Source organism: Nicotiana sylvestris, chromosome 3 (assembly GCF_000393655.2).
Source record: "Nicotiana sylvestris chromosome 3, ASM39365v2, whole genome shotgun sequence".
Classification (NCBI taxonomy): domain Eukaryota; kingdom Viridiplantae; phylum Streptophyta; class Magnoliopsida; order Solanales; family Solanaceae; genus Nicotiana; species Nicotiana sylvestris.
The window spans coordinates 107,019,089-107,046,894 of record NC_091059.1 but is presented as its reverse complement, the minus strand read 5'-3'; positions in this window follow the sequence as shown (position 1 = coordinate 107,046,894).

The following is a 27,806-nucleotide window of genomic DNA, read 5'->3' as shown; positions in this document are numbered from 1 at the left end:
TATGCATGGATTGTGAGACCATCAAGATGACCCACCAAGTTAGCGCAATAGTGCACTCTATGGCTTCGAATCTAGAAGATCCCAGCGCTTTCACCATTCCTTGCACCATTGGGAGTGCAAACTTTGCAAAAGCTCTATGTGATTTGGGGGCAAGTATCAACTTGATGCCTTACTCCATTTTCAAGATTTGGGTATTGGGAAACCTAGGGCTACTTCAATGAAGCTGCAAATGGCAGATAGAACTATGAAGAGGCCACTTGGTATTGTAGATGATGTTCTTGTTCGGGCGGACAAGTTCATTTTGCCCGCTGATTTTGTGATCTTGGATTGTGAGGTAGATTATGTGGTTCCGATCATATTGGGAAGACCTTTCCTTGCAACTGGGTGATGAAAAAGTGGTCTTTCATGTGTGTAAGTCAAAGAAGCAACCCAACAGTACTGAAGTATGCTCTTTCGTGTATCTTGTCACGGCAGTGATAGTTGATGATACTAGTGCAGTGATCAATGTAGAGGTGGAGGACCCTCTATAGGCAGTATTGTTGAATCATGATGTAAATGAGGATGAAGGCCGGGTGGAGTGTGTTAATGCTCTACATGGAATGGGCTCTTACTCTTATGAGCCTCGAAAGCTCTCTTTGGATCATGAGAATAGGAAGGCTCCACCAACAAAGCCCTCAATCGAGGAACCTCCCATGTTGGAGTTGAAGTCGTTGCCTCATACACCTCAGGTATGAATTCTTAGGCCCTAGTTCAACTTTGCCAGTTATTCGTTCCTCTTGTTTTACTAACATGCGGGCAGATGCCACATTAGTGGTGCTCCAAAAATGGAAGAAGGCAATTGGATGGACTTTAGCTGATATTCAGGGAATAATCCCCGCCTTTTGTATGCACAAGATTATTCTCGAAGATGATGCAAAGCCCTCCGTAGAACATCAAAGGAGGTTGAACGAAGTGATGCAAGAGGTTGTGAAAAAGGAGGTGATTAAGTGGTTGGATGCCGGGTTGTGTACCCTATCTCGTATAGTTCTTGGACTTCCCCGGTGCAATGTGTGCCAAAGAAGGGTGGTATGATCGTGGTTACCAATGTGTAAAATGAGTTGATTCTTACCAGGACTGTCACTGGATGGAGGGTGTGCATGGATTATCGTAAGTTGAATAAAGTGACCCGCAAGAATCACTTTCCATTGCCTTTTCTTGAGCAGATGCTAGATAGACTTGCTGGGTGTGCCTTCTACTGTTTCTTGGATGGGTATTTTGGGTACATCCAAATTTTGATTGCTTCAAAAGATTAGGAGAAAACCACCTTCACGTGTCCGTATGGTACCTTTGCCTTTTCTAGGATGCCATTTGGGTTATGTAATGCACCGGCTACATTCCAGCGGGGTATGATGGCCATATTTACCGACATGGTGGAGGAAATTTTGGAGGTGTTCATGGATGACTTCAGTGTTGTGGGTGACTCGTTTGATGAATGTTTGAAGAATCTTAACAGGGTGTTGGCCCGATGCGAAGAGACCAATCTTGTGCTTAATTGGGAGAAATGCCACTTTATGGTCGAGGAGGGCATTTTCTCGGCCATAAGATCTCAAAGCAAGGCATAGAGGTGGGAAAAGCCAAAATTGAAGTGATTTCAAAGCTTCCTCCCCCTACTTCAGTCAAGGGGGTTAGAAGTTTTCTTGGTCATGCGGGGTTCTACTGAAGATTCATTAAAGACTTTTCTAAGGTAGTGAATCCCTTGTGCAAGTTATTGGAAAAAGATGCAAAGTTCGTGTTCAATGAGGAATGCATGATAGCTTTTGAACTCCTCAAGTACAAGTTGACCATCAAGCCTATTATTACCACACCCAATTGGAGCTTGCCTTTTGAGCTCATGTGTAACGCGAGTGATGTTGCGGTTGGGGCGGTATTGGGTCAAAAAGTGAATAAAATATTTCACCCGGTGTATTATGCAAGCAAAACAATGAACGATGCTCAAGTGAATACACGGGGACAGAAAAAGAGTCATTGGCTATTGTGTTCGTAATGGAGAAATTTAGGCCTTATCTCATGGGGGCTAAGTGATAGTTCATACCGACCATGCCGCACTCTGATACTTGATGACGAAGAAGTATTCCAACGCTCGTTTTATGAGATGGGTCTTGTTGCTTCCAGAGTTTGATTTGGAGATTGTGGACCGGAAAGGGTGTGAAAACCAAGTGGCGGACCACTTGTCCCACTTGGAGGAGGAGGGGAGGCCCCGTGATGGCCTTGAAATTAATGATTCTTTTCCTGATAAGCATCTCCTCTCTGTATTGGTGAATCATGCCATGGTTTGCAGATGTTTCCAATTTCCTCGTGACTGGTATTGTCCCGTGTGAGCTCTCTTCTAACCAAAGGAAGAATCTTAAACGGGATAGTTTGGACTAATTTTGGGATGAGCCTTACTTGTTCAAGATATGCACTGATGGTGTGATCTGAAGATGTGTTCCGGAGGAGGAGCAATTGAGTATTCTAGAGGCTTGTCATTCATCTCCCTATGGTGGTCATCATGGTGGGGAGAGGACAGCTTCAAAGGTCCTTAGTTGTGGTTTTTACTGGCCAACATTGTATAGGGATGCAAGTGAACTTGTGAAGAGATGCGACGAATGTCAAAGAGCGGGTGGAATTTCAAAGAAAGATGAGATGCCTCTCACCACTATTCTCAAAGTTGATATCTTTGATGTGTGGGACATTGATTTCATGGGCGCGTTTTTTAGTTCATGTAGCAACACATACATTCTATTGGCAGTTGACTATGTTTCAAAGTGGGTTGAGGCCGTGGCTTTACCCAATAATGAGGCCAGAAGTGTTGTTGTATTTCTCAAGAAGAGTATTTTTACTAGGTTTGGCATTCCCCGAGAAATCATAAGTGATGGGGGTCTCATTTTTGCAATAGAGCTTTTGACACTTTGCTTGCAAAGTATGGTGTCAATCACAAATTTTCTACCCCTTATCATCCTCAGGCGAGTGGCCAAGTTGAAGTTTCAAACAGGGAAATCAAGAGTATATTGTCAAAGCCGGTCAATGCAAATATGACTGATTGGTCAAAGAAATTGGATGATACTCTATGTGCTTATAGGAATGCTTACAAGACTCCGATTGGTATTGTGAGCACGTGATTTTTGCCCTGTATATGATTATTCCCAAAATCCCAAACAAAATGATTTTTCTTTATTTTTACAATTTTTGTGCATTTTGGTGTCATTTTCTGATAATTGTTGCATTTTATTTGCACATGTTAATTTTTATAAAATACAAAGATATGCATTTTTGCATTTAGGTTTTAGTTTTATATTTTTAGTATCAATTAAGGGTTAATTTGTTTAGAACAAAACATGAAAAATCACAAAATTAGTTCACTTTTGCATTTTAATGATTTTTATTGTGAATTTGTCATGAAGTAGTTTTTAAACAATTTTAGGAATTAATTAGTCTTTGTTTTGAAATAATTAGGACTTCATGTTAGTTTTACATCTTTATAAAAATTAGTAAAAAATTATAAAAAATTTTAGAGAAAGAAACTAAGAGTAGAATAGGTGGTCTTAAAAAGACCCAAAATCTGGGCCAATTCCGTTCTTAAAACCCCCCCAGCCCAAAATCAATACCCATTCCAACCCCAGCCCAAATCACGCTCCATCATCCCATAACCCATTCCCACCCGGTCCAATTGTTTAAACTTCAAACGACGACGTTTTGGATCAGTTAATCATGGTCATCCATCACCTTTCATCCAACGGTTCCTAATGAATCTCTGTTTCAATTAAGGCTTTTCTGAAGCCTTAGAGACAAATCAGTCTCTTCCTCGTACCCCTTCTCATCAACCTCGTACTTCCCTGACTCCTCACCGGAATCCTCGCCGCCGGTGAACCAAACCCGCGCCACATGCCTCCAAATTAACACCATTGATTCACCATACCCTCCTTTTCCATTCCCCATATTGCCATCCCTCGAATCCTTCTCCATCTCGTCGAATAATCGTTTGAAGATTTTCCGGCCACGACGAGACTTATGCCAAACGGTCCCAAATCTACATCGTAGGATCGTCACACCATCCTCTACCCGACCCCCATAGTGGTATCTCTTGAATCTGGCTAGAATTGGCCGAATATTGGAAAGAAGTTTTCCGGCCAACCACCTATGGTGTCCAATTGCATGCAATCGACACAATAGGGTTCCTGGACCTCCCTCGTAAGTAATTGATCGCCAATAGAGCTCAAACGACCCTAGGTATGGCCGAATTTAGAAATAATTTTACTGGCTGGCATCTTCTGTTATCAGTAAGGTTCTTAGCTCCTTCGTTGATGGTTTCCTAGTTGCTGTTAAATAGTTAATAACTCTCCTTACTCATCTTGTGGTTTAATTCACACTTCATGATTTGTTTCATCAATTTGATAAATGAAGGTATGTTGGTGATAAGTGTAGTTTGCATCTTAAATTGATTAATTGTTTCAGTCGTCAAGATATGTTTATTTGTTCTTTAGTTTTAGGTGTTTCAAATTAACTTCATATGGGCATTTGATTAGGTGTTAATTGTTGTGGTAATGGGTTCGAAATTGGTATTAGTCGATTAAACTCTTTTGGTTAGCTAGTTGTAGTTCAATCAAGGTGGCAGGTTAGTAATTCTATAATTAAGCTAGGGGGCAGTTGGGGAAATTCAAAATACACTAAGAGCTTCTAGATAGGGGTTTGTAAGTAATTTATAGAGAATAGTGTCACTTACTTGTGTGGCAAGTTAGAAACAGAGGGGGTAAAAAAGCTAAAAGAAAGAGGGACTAAAAGGAAATAAAAATTGACAGTCTGCCTATAAATAGTCATGGCATTTGCCTGGTGAAAGGAGGGAGAAGGGAGAAAAAAATCAGAGTGACATAGCCATTACTAGTTCAAAAATACTTTTTTCCATTTCGAGTTTTAGATCTGAAGAGAGGGTAGATTTCTGAAGGAAATCACTATTACATTAAAGACTGTTCAGTGCTTTTTCTTCAAATTTTCAGTTTTTTGAAAGGTCTTCTGATTCCACATGTTAAAATGGATTGAAATGGGTGTTTGAAGGATTTTTTTTTGAAGTTGTTGTGGTTTGCTGGTAAAAAGGAATTGTTGTTCTGCTATTTTTCCTGCTCGATTTGGGTTATAAGCTGGTTCTGCTATTGGATTATGTTGATTGTTGCTGTTCGATATTGCATCTGCCAAGCTGATCTTCCTCTTTTCCTTGCTTTTACTTTTCCAGGTACATATTCCTCAAACCATGTAACTTGGGGCTCAAGGTGGAAGTGGAATAAGGAAATGGGAAATTTGTTTGGCATTTGTGATGTCCAATTATGTTCAACCATAGTTTGTATTACCTCACTATACAAATTTTAACTGTGAGTTTATTTGATTGAGTGCATCTGGGAGTGGTATGTTTGATTAATTCGTTCCATGTGGGTTAGATCCAGTCCCTCCATGTATCAAACATCCAAGCTCATTCATGTATAGCTTAGGTTGTGATACTTTGATTTTAAAATATTCACACCTGCATCTATTGAGTAAGGTTGCAAACGAATTTGGGTTTACGACTAGATTTGAGATTGTTTCTATCTTTGGTTGAATTTAGGAACTGTATTTGTTGTTCTTAGAATGATGTGTGAGACTTCACGATCTAAAATGGTCCTTTAAATAATGGCCTAAAAAGGTTTCATCTTTGTTAGCTCATGATTAATATTCTGCTTTTCTCTATATATCTTTACCTACGTCGCAAGGGTTCGAAACTGGATTTTATAGTTCAGCTGTAGTGGTTAGTTTATTATCTCTGTATAGCTATCTCTTTGAAGTCAGAAAAGATGAGTGAAATTGAAGCTGTTAAATGCTAGCATGTGAGCACGCAAATTAAAAATTAGCACATAGGATCATAATTGTTTAAAAATCCGATAAAATCACTTTTCTTAAAATCGGGTGAGCATTGATGCGGCCCAAATCTAAATCTCGATGAAATCGAAATGTGTTGACAATCACGGGCGCATTGATTGCGACGGGGTTCAAAATGCGTTTTCATGACATCGTAATTCTTATAAATGAATAATGATAGAAAAGAGGTTCACAAGTTGAGACGAGCCTCACCGAATGAAAATAAATAAATGTGGGGCCCTCAAATAAATGGTTGTTAAAATTGATTAGAACTTGGGAGAGCCGTTTAGCGAACTTTACGGCCTTCCCCAAAATAATATTACGTTAGAACCTTTAGGCGCGATTTAATTAAATTACTTCTTTAAACTCGGGGGCGCATTGATGCGACCCAAATTCAAATCTCGGCGAAGTCGAAATGTGTTGACGACCATGGGTGCATTGATGGCGACGTGGTTTGAAACGTGTTTTCACGACGTCGCAATTCTTTTAAAATAAATAATGATAAAAAGTGGTTTACGAATAAAAGCACATAGTCTAGCATGTATCAAAAATCAGATAAAATTAAATACAACGGTTAAGCGACCGTGCTAGAACCACGGAACTCAGGAATGCCTAATACCTTCTCCCGGGTTAACAGAATTCCTTACTCGGATTTCTGGTTCGCGGACTGTTAACAGAGTCATAAATTTCCTCGGTTCGGGATTCAACCGGTGACTTGGGACACCATTAATCTCCCAAGTGGCGACTCTGAATAATTAATAATTAAATCCCGTTTCGATTGTCCTTTAATTGGAAAAACTCCTTTACCCCCTGGCGGGGTGTAGGTAGAAAAAGGGAGTGTGACAGCTCTGGCGACTCTGCTGGGGACCGAACCCAGAATCTCTTGTTCAGGGTTCAGAATTCGAGCTTAGATAAATTGTTGTATTTAATTGTATCTGATTTTCCTACATGTTTTGTGTTGAATGTGCTAAAATGTTACCGCTTTAATATTATCTAAATTGTATATAAACTGTGCCGACACCCTTCTCTCTTCACCTCCGGGGATGTGCTTACTGGTTGAGACTCCTTATTCTGTTAGTGTCATACCTTGAAATAAGAAAGAGGCCGGACAAGTTACGAAGCCGGATGGCCTTTTGGTTCCCGGTAAGTTGCCCCCTCCTCGACTCGAGTTGTCCGCTAGGGTACACAGTCTAGAACACTGACCCAGGTTTTGAACATAGAATAACGTGACTTCATGTCGGATCCCTAGTAGGAACGCTTATTTGCATCACGTTGCATTCGACTTAGGGGACTCAACACAGGGGTTGGGTCCGTCTAGGACTAGCAACCTGAAATGAAAGGACCATCCTGATGCATCATACTTGTTCTGTACATATATTTGTTTCGAACCTGCATGTTGACCGGTTTCTGAATCTCGGGAACATTGGAAAAAAAAGAGAAAAGAGAAAAAGAGAGAAATATTAGTTAGGGAGTTAATTGATTATTTTAGAAATAAAAAATCAATGACCAATTACTGGCGAAACTCTGCCGAAATGTTTATTTTGTTTGGCTAAAAAAAAGAAGGCAAAGACAAAATAGAAAAAAAAAAGTCTTTTATTTTGGAAAGTTGGGTGTTGAAAAAGAAAAGGATAAAAAGAGTCTTTGTTTTAGTTTGAAAAACATAAGTTGTTTCATTATTTGTTGAAAAAGGAAAGGAAAAAGAGTCTGTTATTTTTATCTTGGAAAAATAGGTTGTTTTATTTGTTGAAAAGAAAAAGAAAAAAAAAAGAGTCTTGTTTCTAGAATAGTTTTTATTCGCTTATGACATGCTAAAAATAAAAATGGAAAAGAGTCATATTTTAAAATAGTTCGGTTAATTAGCCCGAACTACGCCGGTTTGATTCTCACAGGGTGTGGGATACGTAGGCAACCCTCATCGGGTCCAACCTTTCCTTTGCAAAAAATAGCCAAAGCATGTCAGAATTTTTATCTTTCGTTATAACAAATTGGGTGATGTTGTTTTGTCAAAAATAGCCAAATGTTCCCAGACGGAACGCCGGAAGGCTGACCTTGCATAGATAGCCACCTTTGGTCATGTTTTCATTTTCCTCGACCCTCACAGCCTTAAGTTTTCGTCCCCGAGGCGTTGAAAGGCCATGTTGCAATACCGGGTCAATTTTTTGATGTGTGACTGGTTGACTTCCGCAGCCTTAAATTCTTTGTTCCCAAAGTGCTAAAAGGCCACGTTTGAGAATCGAGTTCTTCATTTGAAAATATATAGGTAATATAGATAGTTTTCTTGAGTCGAATAAATGTAATACCGGGTCTTTTGCTTAAACACTTTAATAAATGTGCAGGATGAGCACGATGATAAAAGAGCCCTTTTCAATAATGACCAAAATCCCTTTTGAGCTGCAATTATGGTGGAATGATTTAGGCAAAGAGGGGCAAGATGAAGTGAAAAAATATTTGAAAGACCTTCCGGATTTATTAAACATTCAGCCGCCGGGGGATATCATCAGGGCATTGGTCGCCTATTGGGATTCGGCACATAATGTATTTTATTTCTCAGACTTTGAGCTCACCCCAACACTGGAAGAAATAGCGGGGTATATTGGAAGTGATCAAGCTTCATTGAGGTTCAAATACTTGATTGCTCCTAGGGCCATTACCATACACCGGTTCTTGGATTCCTTGAAAATACCCCGAACAGTTCATCATCCAGATTTTGCAAAGGGTTTCTGCAGTTTCCGCTTCATATATGATAGATATGGCCACGTGGGCGGGTTCAATAATCCAGACTTTAAGTTATGCAGTAGAAGTAACCGACAAAAATGGGAGGAACACAGACAGGTGGCATTTATGATAGCCTTTTTGGGCCTCATAATATTCCCAAGGAAAGATGGTAATATTGATTTGAAAGTAGCGAGGGTCGTCAGTACCTTGCAAACCATGGGGAGAAGCACGTTAGCACCTATGATTGTGGCTGACATCTTCCGGGCTCTCACTGCGTGCAAAGCTGGGGGCAAATTTTTTGAGGGATGTAACCTGTTGTTACAAATGTGTATGACTGAGCATTTGTGCCCTCGCTCTCAGCTATTGAGCTATGGTTCAGTTGAGAAAACTTGTATAGGTGAATTTTACACAATAATCAAAGGGGCTAGCCTACCTGAAGGAGTCACAGCCTGGACATCATTATTTTGGAACCTCACTGCCAGCCAGATACAGTGGGTGCTTGGATGGTTGCCTATAGAGGAAGTCATATATATGCCAGTAGCTCGGCCGCATTTTTTGTTGATGGGACTCAAAAGCATTCAGCCCTATGCACCATATCGGATTCTGAGGCAACTCGGGAGGTATCAAGTAGTACCGAGAGATGAATATCTGAGTACCTAGGTGGTCGAAATTAGTCCTGACGGTCGGTTCCCCGAGGAAGAGGTTCGCCAAATCTGGAGTGAGTGTCAACATTTGATGGCGAACACTTGTGTGTCTGATAGGGTTAAAGGGGAAGTTGCCCCAGGGTATCATGATTGGTTCAGAGGTGACGTGGCATGTGGAAGACCGGCTAAACGACCTCATCTCGAAGATTTCGCCAAGTCATCCCAAGAGAAGTGGGACTGGTTAGCAAAGGAAGAAGGCTATCGAGTCGAGGTCGGTAAACTGAAGCAGCAAGTTGAGAGTCTGAAATTCGAGAACAGTGTACAGGTTGCCGCAGATCAAGGTGAAAAGAATAGACTGGCTCGAGAAATGAAGCACTTAGGGCCCAAATCCGGCAATTGAAGATAACCGTCGATAAGCAACCGAGGAGCCGATCCGGTGAGCAATTGATAAAAAGATTGGAAAACGAAGTCAGGGAATGGCGGGATGAATTAGAAAAATCTGAGAATATCATGGCAGAACTTAAAGCAAAGTGGGCTACAAGAACAGAGGAGCGTCGCCAATACTTGAATCAATTGAAAAGGGACCATGAGAAAATTGTTGCCAATTTAAAGAGAAAAGTGGTTGCCCTTGAGGGTAAAGCGGTTAGGCAGGCTAGACATTTTGAAATTGAAAGTGGACATTGTTACGACTTGTTGGCCCAAATGGATGTAGAAGTGCAGCGGTTGCAAGACCAACACCTGCAGGACTCTCGAGCTTTAAAGACGTGCAGCGATCAGATAAGACGCTTTCTCATAGAAAAGAAGCAAACAAAAGACAGGATTAGAGCCATTGCTCATGCCATTTTCAGGAGATGCCGGGTTTGTGAAGACATGACCTATACTACTTTTGTCTCAGAAGTAATGATCTATGTGAAGAAAACCATGAATGAGTTAGAGCATCTCGAAAGGGATTTGGATCCTAGGCCCGCGGCGAGGCCGAACGACGCCCCGCGGACACCTAAGTTTGAAGCACTAGAGTATGCATAGTCCGTGTCTGTAATTTTCTACCATTTTGAGTCAGTCTTTCGTATGTCCGTTATCTTTCCAGGTCAAGTATGTCTGCAGTCTTAGAGTCTGTATTTGCTTTTAATTTGCGTCTGTTAGTTTCATTCCGAAAAGTGTTGAGTTTGTAATAGTTTGTTTTAGAAATGAAAATTGAAAATTTCAAAAAAATATCCACCCTTTATTATTGCATTTATTTTCATGAACTACGCTTGGTCTGATTCGTGCAGGGTCACGATACGTAGGCAATCTCTATAGGATTCGACCGTAATCGTAAAAAAAAAGAAGAAAGAAAAGAAGAAAAATAAGAAAAAACCAAAGAAAGAGAGAAAGAAAGAAAAGAGCGGAAAAACAAAAGAGAAATGAGCAGGAACATAAAAGAGAAAGAAACAAAAGAAAGAGAAGAGCACAAGAGAGGGATGAGGTGAGGAAATTTAAAAGAAGGGTAAAAAGAAACAAGGAACGAAGTGCCGGGATGACGCATGCGATAGAGAAAATGCATAATAGAAATGATTAATTGTATAAGTGCATTCATGCCAACGTGCGGTTGTTAAATCTGTTAAAACTTAATCGCTAACAAAGTGGTTATTTAAATGTGTGAGCTTAGGCAGGTGGTTAGTTGATTGGCAATTCTGGCAACTCACCCGTACAACACCCGGTCGAAAGATCAAGTAAAAATGACAGGGCAGGATTCGGAAATCAGCATCGTAGACCCTTCAAATGAAGTTGAGGTAACAGATGTGGGTGCTATCAAAGAAGAGATGAGGAAGTTAAAAGCACAAATGGCTGAAATGCATCGGGCATGGTCTCAGGGACATCCGGCACCACTATATCCCGCTAATCCATCTTACATCCCACCTCTGGCCCAAGCTCAGGAGCCCACCACTCCCCACGCATCTTCAGCCTTCCCCTATCACGCCCAGGGCTATGGTACCACTTCATACGCTTCCCCAGCTCCACCCCCCAAACAGATACCTCCCTCACCCATGGTTCCAGTCTTTGTGGCACCTCCCCCAGCCCCATTACATAGATCGTCTAGTGAGCCGCTATTCCAAGCTCACGACACCTAATATTACCCTCCCGAACCCACTTTCAAAGTGCCTGAACCGTATACCTATTCTCCCCATTTTGAAATCCCGAGAGAGGTTGAGAAACCGGTTAAGAATACAGAACAGGAGGAAGTGATTCGTAAAGTTAAAAGCCTGGAGCAATCCTTCAGGAACATGCATGGTTTAGGTAACCAAGTCAGCATCGCATACAAAGATTTGTGCCCTTTCCCTGATGTTCAGTTTCCTGCGGGGTTTAAAATGCCGAAGTTTGACTTGTATGAGGGGCACGGTGACCCAGTAGCCCATCTGCATGGCTTTTGTAGCAAAATGAGAGGTGCTGGGGGAAAGGATGAATTGTTGATAGCATATTTCGGTCAAAGCCTGAGCGGATCTGCACTAGAATGGTACACGAGACAGGACCCCGGCCGATGGTATACATGGGATGATTTAGCACAGGCATTCATTGGCCATTTTCAATATAACCTTGAGATAGTCCCCGACCGTCTATCATTGTTGAAACTGGAAAAGAAGCCTGGGGAAAGTTTTAGAGAGTTTGGTTTCCGCTGGAGGGAACAAGCAGCAAGGGTTGATCCTCCAATGAGGGAGAGTGAGATGGTAGATTACTTCTTGCAAACATTGGAGCCTACCTATTTTGGTCATCTGGTGACATCTGTCAGAAAGTCGTTTAATGAAGTGGCAAATATGGGAGCCATGATTGAAGAGGGATTGAAATCTAACAAGATCTTGAGCTACTCGACATTGAAAGCAACCACCCAGGCCATCCAAAGCGGTACTGGTGGTGTGCTTGGAAAGAAGAAAAAGGAAGAAGTTGTTACGGTTGAAGCTAGTGCTTGGTCCAGGCCCAATAACCCTCCACTCTACTACAACCAACCCAGACCCCACCACCCAAACTACCAATATACACCATATGACCCACCGCAACACTACTATCCACCACTAGAATCACACTTTTCTATCCACCACGCCCAGACCTACACTCAGCCTCCGGTGCACTCGCAATGGCGTGCACCGAATCCCCAAAACACGCATCCACCCCCACAAAACACCTATCCACCTCCCAGGGCAAACAGACCAGGAACCAGCTTCCGCCCAAACCAAGCTTTTAGAAGTGAGAAGGCCCCAAACAGAAAAACATTTACTCCGCTGGGAGAATCTTACACTGCTCTCTTCCATAGATTGAAACAGTTGGGAATGTTGACCCCAATTGAGTCCAAAGCACCAAACCCCCTTCCCAGAAACCTGGACCATTCAGTTAGATGCGAGTATTGCTAAGGGATGTCGGGGCATGATACTGAAAAATGTTGGAAATTGAAAAACGCGATACAAGAGCTCATTGATAATCGCCGTATTGACGTACAGGCTCCAGAGGCCCCAAACATCAATCAAAATCCGTTACCAGCGCATTATGAAGCCAATATGATCGAACTGATACATAAGGGGACAGAGCCTAAAAAACCCTCGCAGGTGGTTATGGTGATTCGTTCTACAGAAGCCAAAGTCAAAGAAAAGACAGTGAGCGCAAGGCCAGTGGTTCAGTTAAAAGCAATAAAAGATAAGCCAGTGTTGGTAATGGGAAAAGGACCATTTGTTGCTGCAAAAAAGCCAGAGCCAGTCAAGTTAGTGGTACCAGGGTCATCATCTGCACCCGTGGTTGTTGTAAAAGGGGCCTACGTAGAACCAGTTGTCATAAAACCAGTAGTCCAATTACTCGTCGTTGATAGCAAAGTCGTACCGTGGAAATATGACAAGGTAGTGGTGACATACAAAGGAAAGGAAATTGAGGAAGAGAGTTGTGAAGCATAAGGACTAACTCGGTTGGGACATTGTTTTGCTCCCGAAGAGTTGAGAAAGGCAAAAGGCGTTAAAGACAATCCAGCGCTAGTCAAAAAGGTTGTGACGGAAGAAGAGGCCGAAGAATTTCTGAAAAAGATGAAAGTGCAAGATTATTCCATTGTTGAACAATTGAGAAAAATACCGGCCCAAATCTCGTTGTTGTCGTTATTGATCCATTCTGACGAGCATTACCGAGCCTTGATGAAGATATTGAATGAAGCTCATGTGCCCGACAAAATTTCAGTGAACCATCTAGAGACAATTGCTAACAAGATCTTTGAAGTGAACAGGGTAGCATTTTCTGATGATGAATTGCCTGTGGAAGGCACAGAACACAATAAAGCTCTCTACTTGACGGTCAAGTGTGAAGGTTCAATGGTTACTCGGGCACTGATTGATAACGCGTCAAGTGCTAATATTTGTACGTTGTCCACATTGAACAAGTTGAAGATTGATGATGATAGAATCCGCAAAAATAGCATTTGTGTTTGAGGGTTCGACGGAGGGGTAACAAACACAGTAGGGGATATTGTACTCGAATTGACTATTGGCCTGGTCGAGTTCACTATGGAATTTCAGGTGTTGGATGCTGCAGTGTCCTACAATCTTTTGTTGGGTCGACCATGGATCCACGCGGCCAAAGCCGTGCCTTCCACGCTGCACCAAGTGGTCAAGTTCGAGTGGGACAGACAAGAAATTGTGTTATATGGGGAAGATCCCTCATGCGCCATGAATGATGCCATTGTACCCTTTATAGAAATTGTACTCTTCCATGTCCCAGGATGACAGATGCGACCGTCATGGTAGTATCAGAAATGCTGAGTAACGGGTTCGTGCCAGGAAAAGGTCAGGGGGCTGAACTTCAGGGCATTATTCAACCTGTTTCTCTGCCCAAAAATCTGGACACCTTCGGATTGGGGTTCAAACCAACAGTGTCAGACGTTAGAAGGGCCCGTAAATTGAAAAAGAAAGCTTGGGTTCTTCCCAAACCAATTCCATGCTTGTCCAGGTCCTTCATCAGGCCGGGTAACAAGAAACAATCATTGGCAAAGGTGTCAGGTTCATTGATTGGGGCAGAGGGGAACTTGGATAAGGTGTTCGAGAGAGTATTTGCTGAAGTGAACATGGTTGAGGCCGAGGAAGGGTCAAGCGGAGCAGATATACAGTACATCAGACCACGTGCTAACATCAACAATTGGGAAGCTACTCCTCTTCCAATTCGGAGGGAGTCGTGGTAGTGGGTTTTGTTTTCCTTTTGTCACCTGGATTATTCCAGGGCTTGTAATCCAGTTGCTATGTTCCGTCCGTTTGGATGAGTTAAAACCTTGTTATCTTTACATTCAATGAAATGCAATTTTCTTCGTTCCTAATTTTGTTTCCATTTTTCTTTTCTTTTGTACAGTTCTTTTTATGCTGATATCAATGATATGACATGCATGAGGAATCTTCGGCCCAGTTTTAAAAGCCAATCTAGCTCGGAAGTAATAATACAAGAAATCGAGTGTGATGATGGGGTGGATTGTAACAACGATGAAGCTTATGAGGAAATTAGTAAAGAATTAAGTCATTTTGAAGAAAAACCCAAACCTAACCTAAAATGACACAGAAGCAGTTAATCTAGGGGACCAAGACAATGTGCGAGAAACTAAAGTAAGTGTTCATCTGGAGCCACAACTCAAGGAAGAGATAATTAAAGTACTACATGAGTACAAAGATGTTTTTGCATGGTCATATGATGATATGCCAGGTCTAAGCACCGATTTGGTGGTTCATAAATTACCCACTGATCCGGCACTCCTCCCTGTCAAGCAGAAGTTGAGAAAATTCAAGACGGACATAAGTGTGAAGATCAAAGAAGAGATTACCAAGCAGTTTGAGGCAAAGGTAATTTAGGTTACGCGGTACCCCACTTGGTTAGCTAATGTTGTGCATGTGCCGAAGAAAGATGGCAAGACCAGGGTATGTGTCGATTATCGGGATCTTAACAAGGCAAATCCAAAAGACAATTTCCCACTACCCAACATCTATATACTGATTGACAATTGTGCCAAACATGATATTATCTCTTTTGTGGATTGTTACGCGGGTTATCATCAGATTCTAATGGACGAGGGGGATACAGAAAAGACGGCATTCATCACGCCATGGGGAACGTATTATTATTGGGTCATGCCATTTGGTTTGAAAAACGCTGGGGCAACTTATATGAGGGCCATGACAACCATATTCCATGATATGATATACAAAGAAATCGAGGTGTATGTGGATGTGATCGTGAAATCTAGACAACAATCCGACCATGTCAGAGATTTGAAAAAGTTATTTCAAAGGCTTCGCAAGTACAATCTTAAGCTAAATCCTGCAAAGTGTGCTTTTGGGGTGCCATCTGGGAAGTTGTTGGGGTTTATAGTCAGCCGGTGGGGTATTGAATTAGACCCTTCGAAGATCAAAGCTATTTAGGAGTTGCCACCTCCAAGAAACAAAACCGAGGTGATGAGTTTGTTGGGAAGATTGAACTATATCAGCAGGTTCATTGCTCAGCTCACGACAACTTGTGAGCCAATTTTCAAATTGTTGAAGAAAGACGCTGCGGTTAAATGGACGGATGAATGTCAGGAGGCTTTTGATAAGATAAAGGGGCATTTGTCGAACCCACCCGTGTTGGCCCCGCCAGAACCAGGGAGGCCCTTAATTCTATATCTGATGGTTTTGGATAATTCATTCGGTTGTGTACTGGGGTAGCACGATGTTACGGGTAGAAAGGAGCAGGCTATCTACTATCTCAGCAAGAAGTTCACATCTTACGAGGTTAAGTATACTCATCTGGAAAGGACATGTTGCGCCCTAACTTGGGTGGCACAGAAGTTGAAACATTATTTGTCATCTTACACTACTTACCTTATATCTCGCTTGGACCCGTTGAAGTATATTTTTCAGAAACCCATGCCCACAGGGAGGCTTGCAAAGTGGCAAATCCTGCTTACAGAGTTCGACATTATCTATGTGACATGGACTGCGATGAAAGCACAGGCACTAGCCGATCATTTGGCTGAGAACCCCGTCGATGAAGATTATGATCCTTTGAAAACTTCTTTCCCTAATGAAGAGGTGATGCACATTGATGAATTGGAACAAGCTGAGAAGCCGGGATGGAAACTTTTCTTTGATGCGGCTGCAAATATGAAAGGCGTGGGAATAGGAGCGGTGCTTATTTCTGAAGCAGGTCAGCATTACCCTGTTACAGCTCGGCTTCGTTTCTACTGTACGAACAACATGGCAGAATATAAGGCATGTATATTGGGATTGAGATTATCTGTGGATATGGGTGTACGGGAAGTCTTGGTCATGGGTGACTCGGACCTACTGGTACACCAGATTCAAGGAGAATGAGAAACACGGGATTTGAAGCTTATACCGTATCGGCAGTGTCTGCATGAGCTTTGTCAACGTTTTCAGGCCATAGAATTCAGGCACATTCCAAGGATTCATAATGAGGTTGCCGACGCTTTGGCTATTTTGGCGTCGATGTTGCATCATCCAGATAAGGCTTATGTTGATTCGTTGCAGATTCAAGTTCGTGATCAGCATGCTTACTGTAATATGATAGAAGAGGAAATTGATGGCGAGCCATGGTTCCATGATATCAAAGAGTACATTAGGGCGGAAGTATATCCGATACAGGCCACCGATGATCAGAAAAGAACGATTCGGCGATTGGAAAGCGGGTTTTTCTTTAGTGGAGGAGTGTTGTACAAACGAACTCCGGATCTTGGGTTGTTAAGATGCATTGACGTGAGACAGGCTACATCTATCATGACTGAGGTACATTTTGGAGTTTATGGACCGCATATGAGTGGGTACGTTCTAGCAAATAAGATTCTCCGAGCAGGTTATTATTGGCTCACCATGGAGCGGGATTGTATCAGTTTTGTGCGTAAGTGCCATCAGTGCCAAGTGCATGGAGATTTGATTCATTCTCCACCATTAGAATTACATACGATGTCTGCACCATGGCCTTTTGTTGCATGGGGCATGGATGTTATTGGGCCAATTGATCCAGCAGCATCAAATGGGCACAGGTTTATTCTGGTAGCTATAGACTATTTTACCAAATGGGTGGAAGCTAAGACGTTCAAGTCTGTGACTAAGAAAGCTGTAGTCGACTTCGTGCATTCGAATATCGTCTGTCGGTTTGGGATTCCGAAGGTATTCATCACAGTTAATGGGGCAAATCTTAATAGTCATTTGATGAAGGAGACATGTGAGCAGTTTAAGATTACCCATACGCATTCTACTCCATACCGTCCCAAGGCAAATGATGCGGTTGAAGTGGCCAATAAGAACATAAAGAAAATACTCCGGAAGATGGTTGAAGGATCTAGACAGTGGTATGAGAAATTACCTTTTGCATTGTTAGGATATCGCACCACCGTTCGTACCTCGATGGGGGCGACTCCTTATTCATTGGTATATGGCACCGAGGCAGTAATACCCGCAGAAGTGGAAATCTCATCTCTGCGAATCGTTGCAGAGGCTGAGATCGATGATGATGAATGGGTGAAAAGCCGTCTTGAGCAGTTGAGTTTGAATGACGAGAAGAGATTGGCATCAGTGTGTCATGGCCAATTGTACCAACGAAGAATGGCAAGAGCATACAACAAGAAAGTGCGTCCAAGGAAATTCGAAGTCGGACAGTTAGTACTGAGGCGGATTTTGCCTCATTGGGCTGAAGCAAAAGGAAAATTTGCCCCAAACTGGCAGGGACCATTTGTGGTAACCAGAGTGTTGTCTAACGGAGCATTGTATTTGACAGATGTGGAAGGAAAATGTATAGAAATGGCCATCAATTCCGATGCGGTCAAGAGATATTATGTATGATTTCTTTAGTTCTGAATGTATCTGTTTGTATTTGGCATATCTTAAAGATTGAAATGATCAAGGCATTTTGTCCTGCTATCCAAACACTTTTATCCCTTGTCATCCCCTTTGAGCCTTACTTATTTTTCATACCCATCTTTCGGAATCAATGGCATTATCAGGGAACACATGTGCCGAACATAAAAGAAATAAGAGAAAAACAAAGGGAAAAGAAAAAGAAAGAAAAGGAAAAGAAAGAAAAGAAGAAAAAAGAAAAAAAAGAAGAAAAAAAAGAGAAAGGAAAAATGAAAGCGAAGGAAAAGAGAAAGAAAAGACAAGAAAAAGAAAGAAAAGGAAAGAAAGAGAAAATCACAACAACAAAGTAATTCCTATGTCGTGAACTACGTTTGACTTGATCCCGAAAGGGTACGTAGGCAGCCTTACTCCGAGGTTCAGTCATACCAAAATAGAAATCCAAAAATCCCCAAGCAAAGACTGGGGCAGAAGTTGTGATTGTTGTGAAAGGCGGATTCCGAAAGTTGTAATTTGAACCCATTTGAATTGTTTTGAGCCTTTTATACCTTTCTTTCTAACCCAATCCAAAAGCCTACATTACGGTTCAAAGAAAGACCTTCTGATCAATTTTTGATAAATGCCAAGTCGAGCAGGTAGCGGTAATTCGTGGCAATGGCAACACTCTGGTTCAAGCAAAAAGAACAAAAGATAAAAATGAGAGAGTGTTATTGGTGAAAACCCTCACGGGCACCGTAAGGCGACGAGAGCTGAGAGAAAAATAAATGAGAGAGTCTTGTTGGTAAAAACCTTTACGGGCACCTCAAGGCGAAGGTGAGGTAAGAAATGGCCAACTGAGAAAGGTCTGTTGATAGAAACCATTTCGCGGTACCGCAGGGAAACAAGGTTAAGGTCTGGGTAAGTCAAACAATTGATGGAATTTTTGGGCAATGAGGTATGTCAACTGAGAGTTGTTTAGTCGGATTGGTTAGGCCGATTAATCTGAAATGCATGTCATGACCATTGGTGCTAGCTGTTCCGGTCAGATAAGTTTCTTTTCTTTACTTCATTTTTAGTAGTCATCCGGTTTTGGATTCTTCTTATCCTTAACCCTTAAAACCATTGCATTTCATTCTCTTTTGGGGGTTTTGTTTGTCTAAATGTTCTAATGTCAGTTATGTTCAAAAGCAAGTGAGAAAGGATTTCCAGGCTCACCACCAGCTTCCGGAATTGTAAAGCACAACGTGGTCAGAGCATGTTAAAAACAACATGATGTAAAATGGAATAGGGGAAGTCGCCGGAGGTTGCATCGGCAGAATATTTGGGAAATGTTATGGGAAATGTGAAGGTTCAGGCAAAAGGGCCGGGAAGATGAGACAACAGTATGGGTACAAAAGCATTCAGGTGGTCAGAAATTGAGGAATGTGGAAGTCGGTTTGAAAATCAGGTAGTTCAGAGGATGTCAGGCAATACAAAGCAAGGAAATGGAAGGACGATGCAACAAGAATGTCATCAACTAACCACCATTTTTTTTTTAAACTAACGAAATTTTCGGTGATTGAAACAGGGGCAGAAAAATTGTTTTCCAGGAAGAATTCGCCGTGAGGGAAGAGCGGGTATTACTCAAGTTTAATCGCAAGTGTGGCATGGTTAAAATACAAGATAATCATGAATAGCATAGGGGAATATAGTTTGGTTGCAAAGTTCGCATGTTCAGGATAAATGCGAGTTATCAGGAGTCCGCCTGGAGAACAGAGACATATTTTTCAAGTTTGAAGCCAGGAGTCCGCCTGGAGAACAGAGACATATTTTTCAAATTTGAAGTCAGGAGTCCGCCTGGAGAACAGAGACATACTTTTCAAGTTTGAAGTCAGGAGTCCGCCTGAAGAATAGAGACATACAGGTTACATTTTAAAAATCAGGAGTCCGCTTGGAGAACAGAGACATATTTTTCAAATTTGAAGTCAAGAGTCCGCCTGGAGAACAGAGACATACTTTTCAATTTTGAAGTCAGGAGTCCGCCTGAAGAACAGAGACATACAGGTTACATTTTAAAAATCAGGAGTCCGCCTGGAGAACAGAGACATACTTTTCAAGTTTGAAGTCAGGAGTCCGCCTGAAGAACAGAGACATACAGGTTACATTTTAAAAATCAAGAGTCCGCCTGGAGAACAGAGACATACTTTTCAAGTTTGAAGTCAGGAGTCCGCCTGAAGAACAGAGACATACAGGTTACATTTTAAAAGTCAGGAGTTCGCCTGGAGAAGAGAGACACGTATTTTGAATTTTAGCAGTCAGGAGCCCGCCTGGAAAATGGAGGTGTTAAATATTGTAAGCAGTCGAAGTCAGGAGCCCGCCTAGATAATAGAGGAGTAGTTTCAATTTTAAGTTCGGCGGTCAGGAGCCTGCCTGGATAACAGAGGAATACATTCGAGTTCGAGTTTATTTAAGTTCAGCATTTTGGAAGAGAGGGAATAACATCTCAATTCACCAGGGGAATAGCAACAGGGAATTTTGTCGAGAAAGCACAAGACAATGAGGCAACAAGGAAACACAAGACAACAAGGCAGCAAGGAAATACAAGAGCAAGTTTGAAGAATTTAGATAGGATTTTTGTAATTCATAGAGCATAGTTAGTTTAGCTTCTTTTATCTTTGACGTGGTGTAATAAGGGAGGTCAGCAAGCAGTAACAGCAGCAAGCGCAGTGAATCACAGTTCCTGGTAGTCCCAGCTACCAGACATTTCCGAACTACACTGACCTGATTCCTGTTTAGCCCAGGATATATAGGCAACCTCTGAAGCAGGATGCGGTCAAACTTTTCAAAATGCTTCACAACGGAGTATTTGAACGGGCAGAAATCGCTCGTATTTGCTCACTTATCTTTGCCCGAAAACCTTCGTGTTTCCGAGCAAAGAGGGGCAGCTGTGAGCACGTGATTTTTGCCCTATATATGATTATTTCCAAAATCTCAAACAAAATGATTTTTCTTTATTTTTACAATTTTTGTGCATTTTGGTGTCATTTTCTGATAATTGTTGCATTTTATTTGCGCATGTTAATTATTATAAAATACAAAGATATGCATTTTTGCATTTAGGTTTTAGTTTTATATTTTTAGTATCAATTAAGGGTTAATTTGTTTAGAACAAAACATGAAAAATCACAAAATTAGTTCACTTTTGCATTTTAATGATTTTTATTGTGAATTTGTCATGAAATAGTTTTTAAACAATTTTAGGAATTAATTAGTCTTTGTTTTGAAATAATTAGGATTTCATGTTAGTTTTACATCTTTATAAAAATTAGTAAAAAATTATAAAAAATTTTAGAGAAAGAAAATAAGAGTAGAATAGGTGGTCTTAAAAAGACCCAAAATCTGGGCCAATTCCGTTCTTAAAACCCCCCCAGCCCAAAATTAATACCCATTCCAACCCCAGCCCAAATCACGCTCCATCATCCCATAACCCATTCCCACCCGGTCCAATTGTTTAAACTTCAAACGACGATGTTTTGGATCAGTTAATCATGGTCGTCCATCACCTTTCATCCAACGGTTCCTAATGAATCTCTGTTTCAATTAAGGCTTTTCTGAAGCCTTAGAGACAAATCAGTCTCTTCCTCGTACCCCTTCTCATCAACCTCGTACTTCCCTGACTCCTCACCGGAATCCTCGCCGCCGGTGAACCAAACCCGCGCCACATGCCTCCAAATTAACACCATTGATTCACCATACCCTCCTCTTCCCATTCCCCATATTGCCATCCCTCAAATCCTTCTCCATCTCGTCGAATAATCGTTTGAAGATTTTCCGGCCACGACGAGACTTATGCCAAACGGTCCCAAATCTACATCGTAGGATCGTCACACCATCCTCTACCCGACCCCCATAGTGGTATCTCTCGAATCTGGCTAGAATTGGCCGAATATTGGAAAGAAGTTTTCCGGCCAAGCACCTAAGGTGTCCAATTGCATGCAATCGACACAATAGGGTTCCTGGACCTCCCTCGTAAGTAATTGATCGCCAATAGAGCTTAAACGACCCTAGGTATGGCCGAATTTAGAAATAATTTTACTGGCTGGCATCTTCTGTTATCAGTAAGGTTCTTAGCTCCTTCGTTGATGGTTTCCTAGTTGCTGTTAAATAGTTAATAACTCTCCTTACTCATCTTGTGGTTTAATTCACACTTCATGATTTGTTTCATCAATTTGATAAATGAAGGTATGTTGGTGATAAGTGTAGTTTGCATCTTAAATTGATTAATTGTTTCAGTCGTCAAGATATGTTTATTTGTTCTTTAGTTTTAGGTGTTTCAAATTAACTTCATATGGGCATTTGATTAGGTGTTAATTGTTGTGGTAATGGGTTAGAAATTGGTATTAGTCGATTAAACTCTTTTGGTTAGCTAGTTGTAGTTCAATCCAGGTGGCAGGTTAGTAATTCTATAATTAAGCTAGGGGGCAGTTGGGGAAATTCAAAATACACTAAGAGCTTCTAGATAGGGGTTTGTAAGTAATTTATAGAGAATAGTGTCACTTACTTGTGTGGCAAGTTAGAAATAGAGGGGGTAAAAAAGCTAAAAGAAAGAGGGACTAAAAGGAAATAAAAATTGATAGTCTGCCTATAAATAGTCATGGCATTTGCCTGGTCAAAGGAGGGAGAAGGGAGAAGAAAATCAGAGTGACATAGCCATTACTAGTTCAAAAATACTTTTTTCCATTTCGAGTTTTAGATCTGAAGAGAGGGTAGATTTCTGAAGGAAATCACTGTTACATTGAAGACGGTTCAGTGCTTTTTCTTCAAATTTTCAGTTTTTTGAAAGGTCTTCTGATTCCACATGTTAAAATGGATTGAAATGGGTGTTTGAAGGATTTTTTTTTGAAGTTGTTGTGGTTTGCTGGTAAAAAGGAATTGTTGTTCTGCTATTTTTCCTGCTCGATTTGGGTTATAAGTTGGTTCTGCTATTGGATTTTGTTGACTGTTGCTGTTCGATATTGCATCTGCCAAGCTGATCTTCCTCTTTTCCTTGCTTTTACTTTTCCAGGTACATATTCCTCAAACCATGTAACTTGGGGCTCAAGGTGGAAGTGGAATAAGGAAATGGGAAATTTGTTTGGCATTTGTGATGTCCAATTATGTTCAACCATAGTTTGTATTACCTCACTATACAAATTTTAACTGTCAGTTTATTTGATTGAGTGCATCTGGGAGTGGTATGTTTGATTAATTCATTCCATGTGGGTTAGATCCAGTCCCTCCATGTATCAAACATCCAAGCTCATTCATGTATAGCTTAGGTTGTGATACTTTGATTTTAAAATATTCACACCTGCATCTATTGAGTAAGGTTGCAAACGAATTTGGGTTTACGACTAGATTTGAGATTGTTACTATCTTTGGTTGAATTTAGGAACTGTATTTGTTGTTCTTAGAATGATGTGTGAGACTTCACGATCTATAATGGTCCTTTAAATAATGGCCTAAAAAGGTTTCATCTTTGTTAGCTCATGATTAATATTCTGCTTTTCTCTATATATCTTTACCTACGTCGCAAGGGTTCGAAACTGGATTTTATAGTTCAGCTCTAGTGGTTAGTTAATTATCTCTGTATAGCTATCTCTTTGAAGTCAGAAAAGATGAGTGAAATTGAAGCTGTTAAACGCTAGCATGTGAGCACGCAAATTGAAAATTAGCACATAGGATCATAATTGTTTAAAAATCCGATAAAATCACTTTTCTTAAAATCGGGTGCGCATTGATGCGGCCCAAATCTAAATCTCGATGAAATCGAAATGTGTTGACAATCACGGGCGCATTGATTGCGACGGGGTTCAAAACGCGTTTTCACGACATCATAATTCTTATAAAATGAATAATGATAGAAAAGAGGTTCACAAGTTGAGACGAGCCTCACCGAACGAAAATAAATAAATGTGGGGCCCTTAAATAAATGGTTGTTAAAACTGATTAGAACTTGGGAGAGCCGTTTAGCGAACATCATGACCTTCCCCAAAATAATATTACGTTAGAACCTTTAGGCACGATTTAATTAAATTACTTCTTTAAACTCGGGTGCGCATTGATGCGACCCAAATCCAAATCTCGGCGAAGTCGAAATGTGTTGACGACCATGGGTGCATTGATGGCGACGTGGTTTGAAACGTGTTTTCACGACGTCGCAATTCTTTTAAAATAAATAATGATAAAAAGTGGTTTACGAATAAAAGCACATAGTCTAGCATGTATCAAAAATCAGATAAAATTAAATACAACGGTTAAGCGACCGTGCTAGAACCACGGAACTCAGGAATGCCTAATACCTTCTCCCGGGTTAACAGAATTCCTTACTCGGATTTCTGGTTCGCGGACTGTTAAAAGAGTCATAAATTTCCTCGATTCGGGATTCAACCGGTGACTTGGGACACCATTAATCTCCCAAGTGGCGACTCTGAATAATTAATAATTAAATCCCGTTCCGATTCTCCTTTAATTGGAAAAATTCCTTTACGCCCTTGCGGGGTGTAGGTAGAAAAAGGAGGTGTGACATGTATGTCTCCATACCGGTTGGTGTTTGGAAAAGCTTGCCATATACCGGTCGAGTTAGAGCACAAGGTCATGTGGGCTTTGAGGAAGCTAAATCTTGAATGGGATGTGGCAGCAAATCTTCATGTCGAGCAGCTTAATGAACTTGAAGAATTCTGATTTTATGCCTAATCCTGTTTGTCCTTGTACAAGGACAAGATGAAGTACCTTTATGACAAGTATGCTCGTGGCAAGGAGTTCAAAGTGGGTGATCTGGTTCTCTTGTTCAATTCTCGGTTACGTCTGTTTCTAGGAAAGCTTAATTCGAAATGGGGTGGACCTTTTGAAGTGGTGCTTGTGACTCCGTTTGGTGCACTTGACTTGAAAAAAAAAAGGAGAGATCTTCAGAGTTAATGGGCACAGAGTCAAGCACTATCTTGGCAAGATTGATAATAGCCATGTGGTGGCAATGATCCAACTAAATTTGATGGTAACCTGCGTCGTGTCGCGACTTTAAATCGGGCGCTTCTTGGGAGGCAACCCATATGTCTCTCTTTTTGTTTTTCTTTGATTTTCTTCTTAGTGTAGGATTTGCTTTTGGACTAACTAGTTGTGAGATGTGTGTATGGCTGTTTTAATGCAGTGCAGGACCAAATTGGAAAAATGTTGCACTCTCTGAAGTTTGGACCGCTGGCGCATTGCATTTTTCGTGGCCGCAATGGCCTCATCGCAAGGGCAAAATTTGATTGCGGTTCGCAGTGCTAAATGTGCAAAAGTGATAGTTCTCTAAAGTTTTAACCGTGGCCGCAATGCATTTTTCATGGTCCGCGGTGAAGTCCATGCTAGTGTGTTTTTGTGTTTAATTACCGCAGTCCACTGTAGATTTTTTGTGGTCCACGATGGGTAAGTAGTGTGGGTCCCAGGTCTTTTCTATAAATAGGACCTCAGACCCCCTTTTACACTTTTCGCTCATTTGCTCTCTAAAAAGGATAAAGCAATGTTCATCACAACCCTAAGTTGCACAAATTCAAATACTGATTCTCAATCATTTGTATTACATCTCACTTCTAGTACTTCAAATTGAACTTAGTCTTTAATTTGGTTTTTATTTTCTTTTAATTTGGTAGTTCTTACTTCTTGTTCGTCCTTTTTCTTTTAATTTTTAACTTAGGGTTATATAATGTTGTTTAGATTAGGTTTTAATTAGTCAAACATGGTGATTAACTACCTAGTGGGTTGATAATTTGTTGACTAATGCGAAAATGCACGAAACTTTGAAACCCTAGGTGTTGAGCCCAGAAATGTGATCGTTGCAATCCGCGATTATTTTTCTGCGGTCCGCGATGGCATTTTTTGCGGTCCGTGGTGCTTTACCACAGCCGTGCATCATTTTTCGCGGTCCACGGTAACCCTTATTCAGAGGGTAGGTAGTCTGAAACCCACCCCACTGCAGTCCGCAATGCTATTTTTCGTGGTCCGCGGTGGTACCTTTGCAGCCGCAATGCATTTTATGTGATCCGCAATCAAATGTTTTCAATCATACTCTTCACTGCTTCTTCTGGTATTGATACTAACAAACATTAACTGAATTCTCCTTGCAAACAATGGTTAAATCAAGAGGAAGTGGTGACAAACAGAAAGGAAGAGGGGAGTCCTCCTGGGGTAAGGGACGAGGAATGATAAAATTGACCATACAGGTTTGGAAAGCAATTAGAGAAACAAGAAAACAAATCAAAGTTACAGATAGAGCTGCTTCCCATTTAGAGGGAAGTGAGTATTTGCCCTCCCGGGAGGCATATAAGTCTAATTCAGTGCCGGAGTATGTACCTGACTTCCCGGGGAGGTTTAGGTTGAGAGATGTGCCCAAACCTCCGGCCTCTCCTACTGCTCAAGCTTCAGTTCAAGTTTCTTCTGAGCCGTCTGAGGGCTCAGCAGAGAGCAGTGATATTGCAGCATCTACTTCACCCAAAGCTTCAACACCCGGGGAGGATCCCATTGATGAAGAAGAAGGGTGAGAACCCCAAACCGGGGGGGAGTGGAAAGAACTAGAAACTCGGAGGCTTGGAAAAAGAGATTTGTTACTGAGATTGCATACCACAAGTTCCGAGAGTGGTGGCCCTAGAGGAAATTGATTCTAGAGCGAAAATTCATTGAAAGGGACCTTCTGCCTAACAACCCTAATGTGAAGAGGCAATTCAAAGAGAGATCGGGCTGGGAATATTTTACAAGCAAAGTTTGGGATGCAAACGAGCACTTAGTCAAGGAGTTATACGCTAATGTCGCCCACAATAAAAGGGCACTAAAGTGACTAAGGTGCGGAATTTGACAGTGAAGTTTGATGGAAAGACAATTAATAACTACCTAGGCTTTCCTGAGGAAGATGAATCACTATACTTGGAAAAGGTAGCATTGGATGAGGAAGCCCGTCTGTGGTTAGAAGAATACCTGGCACTCCCAGGTACCACCCCAGCATGGTTGACATAAGGAGTTCAAATTTTGAGGAAAATTTAGGCGAAGTGGGGGGAGACGTTTGTATACAGCAGGCTGGACCCCACTACCCATGAGAACTTTTTGCTAGTCTCTTGGGTGATATTGATGGCTTCTATTATGGCGAGGTTCCCGATCAATATTGGGAATGTGATGTCTAGGTGATCACTAGGGTGGTCAATGAGGGTGACAGATCATACCCCTTCCCGAACTTCCTTACAATGTATTTTGAGGACCAGGACGTGGAGAAAAGGAAGTTTGACATGAAGGTGAAACCAAAAATGCCCTTTTCATGGTATAGCCTAAAGGCTGATGATAACCCCAAAGACAAAGATCCTAAAGGCAAAGCCACTACTTCTACTAGCCAGTCTGAAGAGCTAGTAGTAGTAGTCCCTTCTTCTCAGCCTTCCATAGCCACACCAGATATTGCCTCAGGACCCTTTACTTCCACTACTCTAGATATCCCATCATCCTCTGCCTACCTATTGACTGCCCACCGTTAGAGCCAAACACTTGCCAGTATCAACAACTGGATGCATGTACCTACTTCTAAGCTGCCTGTGTTTTCTAGCTCGATGGCAGCCCAGTCCGTACCCCCACAGTCCCAGGTTTCAGCTTCAGTGGAGGAAACTCTCAAGGAGCTTCTGGACAACCAGAAGAAGCTCCTGGAGGACCAGCAGTTGATTTTGGATACTATAGGTGCTCATGGAAAGTCACTGAAGGAGCT